This window comes from Teleopsis dalmanni, chromosome 1 (genome assembly GCF_002237135.1).
Source record: "Teleopsis dalmanni isolate 2A chromosome 1, ASM223713v2, whole genome shotgun sequence".
Taxonomy (NCBI): Eukaryota; Metazoa; Arthropoda; class Insecta; order Diptera; family Diopsidae; genus Teleopsis; species Teleopsis dalmanni.
In genome coordinates this window covers 157,404,402-157,416,676 of record NC_051846.1, presented here as the reverse complement: position 1 = coordinate 157,416,676, position 12,275 = coordinate 157,404,402, and positions in this window count along the sequence as shown.

The window sequence follows — 12,275 nt, the reverse complement described above, 5'->3', positions numbered from 1 at the left end:
CATTTTTAACAACTTTCGTAGGTCTTTAAACCATAATATGCAAGCTGTATAATGTTATAAAGACAATTTATTAAAGCTAAAAGTATCCTCCTAGTTCTTATATTATTAAATTATTATTATTCTTTAGTAAGGATATTTACGCACTGAGCTATGACTTTTGTTGTTTTTGCTCCATATTAAATTGTATAATAATTTATTAAAGAGGTTTTTCGAACAGTAGTGAACTACAACAACAAAAATTCATTTTATATTATTTTAATTAATTGAATTTTTGGCTGACCATACAGCTGTTTCGAGTATTGGCAAATACCCATCATCAGTGGTCTTGGAAATATTTTTTGTATTTAATTATTCAAAAATATTTTTTGAGACTGCAAGTACTAAGGTACTCGTGCCCTGCCAAATTTGAAGCTCAAAGTCAGTGTTATTAACCAACTGATTTAAAGCCGTTCTTAATTTATATGTTTTCACTTTGGTGTTTTGTTAATTTGCTGTTAAACAAATTAACAAATTCACTTACTGTGTTTTTTAGAACCAAATCATAAACCAGCAGTCGAATAATTTTAAAGTATTTAAAGTATCCTCATAAAGCTTATTGTTGTTATTGCAAATTGTTAAATTCTGCAAAAATACTTTTCACAATTCAAAACAAATAGATAAATGTGTGGAATATCTTAATACATAAAAAGATTTTTATGATGCCTTTGACAGTTTATTTTAAAGAAATTTACTCAAAAAATACAACTTTTTCTTGTCTGAAAATATCTTAAATGTGCTAAAAAAAAATATTGAAACAGTAGACGTGCTAGGGATATATAACACTTATTTTACGTACATTTGAGTAAAAAAATCATCAGCAATATGTTTGATACAAAACAAAATACATTAATTTATAAAAAATTAAACAAAATATGTGATACAGAATTCCCAAAAGTAAAATTGAAACCTTAAAAGCATTTACTAAATTAAATAACGACGTGCAAGTTAAAATTTTTTCAAATTTTGTCTGTGCTTGTAAAAATTTGTACAAAATTCTATTAATTGGAAGGTTGAATATATATTTTAATCATATGACTATTTAGTCTAGGGCTTTACACTAGTGGATTTCAAATAAATTGGTTTTACTTCCAATACTAGCAATTATATTAAAACAGCAAGTACTTAGGAGTTTTCAACAACAAAAACAAAATAAATAGATATAGATATTAAATATATTAATTAGATAAAATTAGTTGTTGTCTATTTTATTAAACACTGCTTATGTTATTATTTTTCCCATCAGATTTGTTTAAAATTTGGTTTTAAATTGGTTTCCATTTGCTACCTTCTGCGCAAAAAGTATCCGGATTTTGTTGTTTGTTAACTACTCCTTAAGTAATAGACGTTTTTCAAAAAAATTTTTTTTTTGTTATGTTTGTACATCCTTTCTTGACATATGGTACAAATTTGAGCGCCATCTGTCAATTAGTTTGTTTACCGCAGCTGTTAATGTGAAACTACCTCAAGTGCATTTAGTGATTTTTACTATGGAAAATTCTTATTGTACGCCATTTTTTGACCAAACACAGCACCACTGTCATCGCTCAGGCACCATATTCGACTTTTTCCTGTTCCCGAAACTCAAATTGCCCCTTCGTGGTAAGCGTTTTGAGTCGATTGAATCGGTAAAGGAGAATTCGCCGAAGGAACTAAAAGCCATACCTGCACGGGCGTACGAAAATTGTATGGAAAATTGGGTTAAGCGTTGGCATATGTGTATCGCTTCAGAAGGAGCATATTTTGAAGGAGATAAAATAAATTTTGAATAAAATTTAAATTTGTGTGTTTTATTTACAAAAGCCGAATACTTTTTGAGCAGAAGGTATTTGAACTTCTTTTAAAATAAAAACATTAATGAAGCAATTGAAAATCTAACTTGGTTTGAGTGACAATTGAATCATTGGCCATTCGCCTATATTATACAATATATTATACTTGAAAGAAGTGTGAACAGTTTCATCCTCCTACCCGAAATAAAATCCAAACAAAACTCTCACTGGAAATGACCAATAATAGTCTTATTGCGAAAAAAGTTGTGATACTTCAACTTAATGACCAATTATTAATAGGCAATAAAAGTATCTTATGAAAAGCGGAACACATCAATCGATGACAGAATTTGTCATCGACAACATCACTATATGATGTTATATGTTATGGAAAATATTTCGCGTAATTTAAACGCATTGATTTATCTAATACCAAACCAATTCTTGACTGCATACATCATTTTTGGTTACAAGATTTTTTACTTTAATTTGTTATGAATGTATCTATCGCAAAAATTAGATTAGAATCCAATGTAAACCTGTTTACCTGTTTATGTACAGGTAAAAACCTGAAACCATTTAAATTTATTTAATAAACATATCAAATTATATATATCTACCTGTTAATTCAATGATGTTGTGTCAAAATATCATGATATTTCGACAAAAAAGAATAAAGTTCTTGCATCTAAAATAACACTCCTTCAGGTTTTAAATTTTTATGTAGTTGTTTCGTGTTATTAAAATAAATTCAAGCTTTTGTCTTTTTGATCTCTATAATATTTTAATTTAATATTTAATGCTTTCATGACAATGATGCTGTCGTTGATTGCAATTGAGAGATTAGCATCATTTTTATTAACTAATTAAATTTAATGATTGCGGTTTCGCTGCATAAAACTGAACCTAGACTTTATATGTAATAAAAGCATAAAATCACAAAAAATCTCTACATTTCTTTAATAAAACTGCTATTATTTCAATAACAATAAAATTTAATAATAGAAACTGCGGTCGTCGGATAAAAATTGAATATGCAAATCCTACTTTAAGGACATATTTCCTGAATAGAACAAAAGGTTATCTGCATGCAACATATACAGTCCAATGGAACTTTTGCGAAAATTATGAAAAATTTTCATGAAAAGAGGAACATTTTATCAAAGTGCTTTAAGAACTTAAATAGCTACAAAGAAAAGTTTGTTAGTGCATAAAAATGGTAGTAATTAAATTTTAAAACAATAAAGTTTAAGTGAAAATTGTCTTTAACAGATCGCAAAGCAGAAGAGGTGTAAACATTTGCTAAAATACTATATTAATTTTCTAAGAACATTTCTGAAAATATAAATTCTACTAAGAGAGGTTTATGTGTGATATATGTTTTTAAACCGTTCCGACTTTTTGTGACATGGTAAAAAAATATTGAAATATTCCAAGATATTGTGTTGTATGATCCAAAAATTAAATTGCGTGAAATAGCAGAGATGACAAACTTATCATATGAACGTGTATTGAATATTTTACATGAATATTTGGGTTTTCGACATTTGTCGAAGAAAATAATTTTGTTATTTCAGAGTAATGCTCATGCTTGTCAAGAGTAACGCTTGTCAATCAAAACCATTACAAAATTAAATAAATTACGGTACGAATTGATTCCTCACCTACCGTATTGTCCAGATTTAGCTCCCAGTGACTATTACCTGTTTCCAAACTTGAAACAGATGGCTCTAGGAAAAGAGATTTGCATCAAATGATGAAGTGGAATGGGAAACTGAAGTATATTATGGAGGACTTGATAAATCGTATTATTTAAAAGATATCCAAATGTTGAAAAATCGATGGAGTCGGCGTGTTGAGCAAAAAGTGTACCATATAGTAGCATATAATATAATTTTTCAAAGAGCCGGGTATATATCAATCCTCCTAGTAAATTAGCATTAGTTCAATGTAATTACGTTTTAGTAATTTTACTACAAACATATTTAGTATAGCTTACTCATTTAACAAGGAAATAGAAATATTTTATTTTATTTATTCCAATTAAAATCAAACGGAAATAATAAATATAATTTTATTATTTGTCAAAAATAAACACGAATTTTAATCACAAAATTTAATTCAATGCATTTTCATTCTACTTCATTTATTTGTACAAAATTAAAATTGTCGAATTTTCACGAGAGATAAATTTTTTATTACTTGTGTTTAATTTTTTGTGTTTACTGAATAAATAATTGCTTTATTGAAATAAAAGCAAGATATTTGTTTTTAGTATAAAAAATTTATTTATGTAATAAAAATTATGAGAAATCTGTTTTATTTTGGATTAAGTTGCTCCTATTCTATTTTCCTGATATAATACCATATAGTGTTTCATTTTTTTTATTTACATAAATTTTCTCATAAAAACTAAATGTGTTAACAACTATATAATATACGTTTTATGCTTATAAATAAATTAAACATATTGTAATAGTTGTATGTTAACTGTATCAATGGCAGTTAGAAACGTTTAATGCAATTTCGAATATTGTCTGTCATGACCAGTATACTTCCTTATGATTCGAAATCTGTAATTACCAAGTTTAATCTTAAATTTCTAATTGTAATTTAGTTTCGTACTAATGTGACCAAGTTCACTTCACTCAGAGTTACGAATAATTTGTTACATTTTGTTAACATATTGGTTATCTAGTACTTTAAACAGTCATCTTAATATTGTTCTTCTAATATTTTCAACCACAGTTATAACATGCCTTTTTATTTGTCTTAATAGTTATTAATAGTATAATATTATTATAGTATGAAAATTATTAATAGAGTAATTGTGTGCTAGGTCCAACCCTCTACACACTGTTCAGAGTTGCCTTAACACTTAATTTATGAACGTATACCGCAACGTTTGCTGATGACACTGTTATGATGGCTAAAAGTAAAGACCCAACAGTTGCTATTAATCCGTTGCAAACAAATCAAGATAGCATCCGAGTGTGGCTAAACAAATGGCACAATAAAGCTAACAAATCCAAATCTGCTCAAACCACATTCACTCTTCACCATGGTTACTACCCACCACTAACACCAAATAATAACGAGAGTTCATCTTCATCGGCGTCTCGTCTAAAAACAATATATATTTACGAAACGCAAACAACGGGGTCTGAAAATGCGCTCTATGTACTGGCTTGTTTGCCAAAATTTAAAGGTATCACTGAACAATAAATTACTTGTATATAAAGTTATTTTAAAACCAATATGGACCTACGGTGTCTTGACCTGGAGAACAGCTGCAAAATCTGATATAACGATATAACGGAGATTTGAATCAAAAATACTTCGTTTATGTGCTGCTGCTCCATGGTATATCCCAAATAGTATTTTACAGCGCAATCTCCACATTCCATCAGTGTTTAAAACAATACAAACTGTCAGCAAACACAACCGAACAGAACTATCAAATCACCCAAACTCACTAGCATACAAGCTGTTATCAGATATCAATCATTCAATCACGTCAAATAGAACCCGAAAGAGGATCAAACTCACTGACATTAAACATTTATAGCCAACTGCTTATTCATTATTTAATCTTTAGCGTTGTTTACTACTGAGTGTCCCATACATGTCTACATATTATTTTATTTTATTTTATATCCATAAGTAATACTGAATGTTCTTTTACAAACTTTATTTACAAATAGTAAATAAAAAGTAAAATAAAATAATAAGCAGGAAGCCCACTGCTGAAATTACATACAAATTTTTGGTTGTTGGAGAATTACTGCTTCAATTTTGATATTAAAAATATATATGTACATTAAGACCGAAAAGTTTTCGGAAATTCTCATTTAAAATTCGCGCGCTGTATATTTTTCGATATTTTAAGTTTATGTAGTTTGGCAGCACTGTCCTTAATTACTATGCCAAAAATGAGCGCGATCTGTCAGACAGTTCGTTTACGGCAGCTGTTGAAACCAGTTCACCTCAGTAGGGCGTTGCGAAAAAAACAATGGAAAAAAATATTGAACAAAGAGTTTGCATCAAATTTTGTGTTTCGAACGAAATTTCGTGTGCAGAATCGTTGCGAATGCTACAAAAGGCTTATGGGGAATCAGTTTTATCGAAAACTCAAGTTTATGAGTGGTACAAAGCCTTCCAGGACGGTCGTACGACCGTCGAAGACATTTCGCAACGCACTACTGAGGTGAACTGGTTTCAACAGCTGCCGTAAACGAACTGTCTGACAGATCGAGCTCATTTTTGGCATAGTAATTAAGGACAGTGCTGCCAAACTACATAAACTTAAAATATCGAAAAATATACAGCGCGCGAATTTTAAATGAGAATTTCCGAAAACTTTTCAGTCTTAATGTATTTTTAATTTTCATACAATTGACTACCAATTAATTTTACCTTGTTGTAGTTTCACACCAATGTCTTAAAATGTCTTAATAACCATCTTTAGTAATTCGTAAATGAATTCAAATTACTTATACAGTGCTTTGACGATTTCGAAGCCCTATAACTTATGCTGGCTAGACGTCTTGCCTGCTTCCCTTTGCTTTATCAGTACATTGTTGAGTGTTTTTGTCAAAATTAAATTTGATGACTTGAAATTATATTGTGTTGTGTCATTGTAAATGACTTTTTAATGTTTGTATGTTACTTTATGTATACATTTAGCCAACATCTTTTTGGTCATTAAGACAATGATTTCATTTAAATCTATTACATTTGTGTGATAAATTTGAATTCATTTGAAAATTGATTTATTATACTAAAATACCACAATAGTATTTTCTCTGATATAAGTGGAAATGTCTTTTTCACACCAAATTTATTCAGTATGTTATTAAAGCAACGATATGTGCAAATACATTATTTATAAAGGATATGAAAGGAACTTGAGTCAAAGCAAACATTATTATTCTAGCAGATTATCAGATTATTTAATATGTATTTTTTCAATTGATTAAGTTTGAAAACTTTAATTAGTGCCTAGCAAAGATTTTCTATCTTCAACTTTTCTATATTTTTTATATTAATTCGATATTTTTCATTAATAATTTTTAACAGTATTTTTTTAATTTATTTGCTCTTTGAAACAATTAATGCTTTATTTAAAAGTAATAAAATAATACCATTATAATATAAATATTATATATTTTACTTATAAATTTGGTGTATCAGCCTTGTTGCGTAGGAGGAAACTATGGTAACTTCCCTGCGTAGATATGGTAGAATTTTCATTTTATACACGCCTAACTTAAAATATTCTTTGCTCAACTTAATTCTTGTTTTAAATTGAAAAGATTATTAAAAGAAATATAACAAGAAAGCACTTAACATTTTTAATTATCTAGCATTAAAAAAACTTCATAAACTCATTATATTCATACAAAATTCCTACACCTACATGCTTTTAACAGCGAGAAATATGTATTTTCTGTTAAAACTTTTTAAGCATTTATTAAATATTATCTCGTATCAAAACGAGCATAGTTATTTTGCATATTTTACTAATTTTTCAAAGTAATATTGTTTAAGCTTTTATCTGTTTATAAAATATTTCAGGCTGGCAAGTAGTGTTCTTAATAGCGTTTCATTTATCCATGTCAATATTCGTATCTGTGATAATATCATTTATGAAAAATTAAATAAAACGTATCCACACAACATTAAACTAGAAACATTTTTTTTCTTAAAATTTTATATCTTGAAATATTATCTCATTATTTTTTACCTTTTGAATAAGGAATACTAAAACCAAATATAATTTTCTGCTGAACGAATTAATTATTTTTATATATCTATGGTGTATATATCTGTGTGTTCCAAATATTTGCAAGCAAATTGAGTAAATAAATTAAGTAATTTCTTAATAACAAAAGTAAGAAATCAACAGAAATTCAATATGTCAAAGAAAACTATACCCAAAAAAAAACGCATAATACTTGAAAAATTATTTATTTATTTATTATTTATGTACGATGGTCCGTACATAGACTAAGTGGTCATTATACAACCAACGCCGAAGAAGGCAACGACTCCTCCATTAGGTGAATATAATATTGCAGAAAAATAGCTCAGTCAGACCGGTAAAGAAAGGGGGTCCCAAAGATTTATAATCTTCTCCTAGCTAAAGATAGGCCCTGACACATGAGAAAAAACACAATTTCCTCCTCATCCTCAGAGCCACAGCCGCAACCTAGTCTCATAGCATGCCTCCATATTGTGCAGTGGCCTGTCAGTACCGATACCGTAGTGCTGAGCTTATTCCGCTTTAGATGATGTAGCTGACTGGTAAGTTTTTTGTCCAAATTAAACCAAATCGACCTAGGAATCTGACAACTGGATTCATCAGCCCATTGTTGCTTGGCTATGTTTAGATATTTTTGTTTGACTACCAATTTACCTGTTGCAGCTCGAACGCCAATATCTGAGAAGGAAATGTCAGGATGAAAAGCCCCTCCTTTGAATCAGGAACCCAAATGAGTTGAATCTTGGTGCACCTAGCTATGTTATTGAGGGAAGCACGGCAGTTTGGAGTTATGATTATTGTGGCTATGGTGTTTACCAGTGATTTAATTGGAGCTTGGCTATCCGAAAAGGTTGAAACAGTTACATCGGAGGTTTGATTGCCAATAACCCATTTTTCAGCATAACTTCTGCTTGAAAACCCCTACAGTGATTTGGTAGTCGAAGTGTGAAACTATATACATATAATACGATGGGATTTTAATTGAGATATAGCATAAATATAAAAAGGCAGTTTAAAATCAAAAAATTCCATAAACCGAATAATTGAAAGAATAAAATCTCAAATTGTTTTAGTACCTAACTTCAATGCGAATATTAGTTCACATAAAATCCCCAAAATTCAACCATAATTAGAAATAATGACATTAGAATGAAATTGGAGAACTCATTGTAGTACGAAACATAGTAAACAGAATAAAATCAACAAAGGAGAAAAATATACGAAAGGAACTAATCGTATATACAAAAAGGATGTACTGTGTTATTAATGTACGGAAATCGCCATGAAAGGAATAAATTGCTTGTGCGTTTTTTCAGTACGTGTCGGGGGAGTAGATATTATTTTGAGGCAAATTGCGTTAAAACGCAAACAAAAATTACTTTAATGCGATTTCAAGCAAAAGGCAATTATATCAATTACCAAATTTCTAATTTCAGAAAAAATATTTCCTTATTACCACATTTTCATTATATAATATTTGTACACACAAGTACTGAGTTGGTAATTATTATAAAAATATTCTTATATTATGGGTATTATATTTTAATAAAATTAAGCTTAAATCTTTTATTTTAAAAACTATAGAATATTTAGTATTATTGTAATTGCTTCGGTATTAAGAAAAAGAATCGAGTTTATATTATTAAACATAAAATATGTTTTAAAAGTTAGAAGGGTTCGAATAGAAATGAAAAGAGAACAACTAAAATTTTAGTTAATTTTTTGAATTTTGACTACAGACTGTAAACTAATTATAAAAATTTGAATATTTACTAAGACCACTGATGATGAGTACTTAGTAATACTCGAAACAGCGTTGTATGGTTAGCCAAACATCAATTAATTAACTAACATTTTTTTTGTTGTCTTTTGATTTCTATTCGAACACTTCTAACTTTCAAATATTTTCTTATCGTCATAAGATAAGTCACTTTTGACAAAAAAAATTAACATTAATATTTTTTACATTATATATCTAAAATGAAAAATATATACAGGATATACACGATAGTATGAAAAATATAATACACTTGTGACTAATTTTTCGATCGAATGTTTTTTTAGTATATTATTTAGTTCTTGCACTCAGAAGTGAAATACAACTACATTCAAATATATTCCACCGTATATTATACACTATTGGATACGTTTTAAATCATAACTTGGATTTAATCAATTTTAACGCCATTTAATGTTTCTTTTGAGAAAGCATAAGATAATACTATTGTGTTTGGGACAATAATGAATAAATTTTAAGAATTCAATTGATGAATAGGTGTTCTTCTTTTTAACACCTTTATATTTTATAAAAAAGTTCCTTGTTTCGCTTCTTTTAACTTCATTTTAAAGGAATGAACTATTTTTTTACGTTTCAACATTAATTCGCGTATCAATAAAAGTTTAAAGTGAATTCAGTTTTGTAATCATACTTTATTTAGAAAGTACATTATATAAAAAGTACAGATATAACCCATATCAACTCACAAAAGTCAAAGAATCACAGTCAGTAAAGATTTTTTTTTCAAAAAAATTTAAATTTAATTACTTCTTTTATCATTCAAGAAGCGAAGAAATATCCAACTCAACAAATATTTAGGTGACCCTTTTCTTGAGCACGACATTTAATAATAAAATATCGAAAAAAAAAGAATTTGAGATATATTTAATATTTTTCAAATTCCTTTTAATGTTTATACAAAAGTTTCCAAAAAAAAAAGTATAAAATTATGTCAATCAAAAATCAGAAAAAATAAATTACATAAGTCCAATTAAAGTAGCCAATAAAATACTTGGTCTATGGAAATTTAATTCATATGTATGTAAATTTAAAAAACCTCACGGCAGTTGTGAAGTTTATAATTTATATTCGTATCATATATCCCAAATGCATTAGTGAAGCTTATGGAAACCTTTCAACCTTAAGATTATTCGACAAATCAAAAGTAAATGATTTAAAATTGGTTTACAAAAAAATATTGAAATTCAGTCATCTATAAGATTTCAAATGTTATAAAAGATTGTTATTCTATTTACAATTCATATAAGTTTTAGTTTACAATATTTAATTTATACATCAATTTATATTATAGATATATAAATAGACAAATAACATGTAACATTGCACTTAATCAACTGGCCACCTACAACCAAGTCTCTCTGATATAGGTACCCGTAGATGAAGGACAGGAAGGCAATGAAAAGGCGGACCTTTATACCGAAAAAGGGGCAAAAAAGAGTCATTCATCGATCTAACCCCCTTCTTTAAATTTTGATTAGGGCATGATGATGAATTAATGTATCCTATATTAGTCATCAATAAAATGAAAAAAAAATTAAAAAAAGTAATGGTCCCATTTGCAATGGTACTTAACCTCCGAATGTACTTTACAAAGTTCCTCAAGAGAAAAAAAATCAGGCCAAAATGTTGCTTATCGATGAACAGTTCGATATACAGCATATATGTGCAAAGCATTTCAAAACTGAGATAATAAATTAAAGAACAGTCCCTGCTTATATTACAGTTCAATATAACTGTTCACAAATTGCGAGAAATTCTGTCGGTTGCAGAGTTTTTATCAGTTGAAATGCTTCAAGTTGGAACAATTAAAGGAACTGCAGACAAAATTCACACAAGAGAAAAAAAATGGAACAAGAAAAAGTAAATCTGGAGGAGAAGATAAAACCTTGGAAAATGCGTTCAAACGGCAATTTTAAGTCAATAGAGTTTGCCCAACTTATAGTGTGAGGCGATAAACTTATAAAATTCGACTCTTTTCAAACGGAGCTTCTTCTTCCGGCAAAGTATACTATTTTAAAAATAGTCTCGAATTTTGTCTGCCAAGCATTGCCACATTATATCGCTGGTCCCTATTCAAACACGTTGCTGTAGATATGTATATCTGACAGGAATGGATAAGCATCGTGCATATAATTTGAGAATATATTAAAGAGACAGTTTTGTGGATTTGAGTAATGGAAAACGAACAAATGATCTTGCGTCAAAGTTTCTTCTTTACATGATTAAAGGTCTTTTTCAGCCATGGAAATATAAATTCTTAGCTTTTATTTCGCTAAGAACACTATAAATGGTAAATATTTATTTTATTTTATAAATTTATAATTTTTTAGATACTTCTTTTTTGTTATACAGATAAAAACCTCGCTTATTACTAAAAGAAAACATATTGGAGCTATATGAATGTGGGGTAAGGGTGAGAGAAGTATTTTCGGATCAAGGTTTTAAAAATATAAACTGCGTCAACCGACTTAAAACATATTCTACGAAGAACCACTTCATGTTGTATGGTCAGAAAATATACACATTTTATGATTATTGCCATTTATTCAAAATTCAGAAATTTATTGCTTGCGAATGACGTTTTTACAAATAAAAGTACAGTAAGCTGGAAAGCGATATGAAAATTCTTTTCAACTGATACTTCATCGAAAATAACACGTCTTGCTCCTAAATTGCCCAGAAAGCATGTTTACCCAAAACTTTTCGATATGATGAGGATATGCTTGGCAATATAGGCATGGTTCGTTTAAATCAGAACGCAGTTATATAAATGCGGAAGCAACAGTGCGTTTTATCAATTCATTTAACCATGCGTTTCAGATTTCTGGCGCAAAGACCTTTGCCAATAAGAACACATTGAAATACCCTCTCACCTGGAATGGCGATAATAGAAAAAATTGAGTCT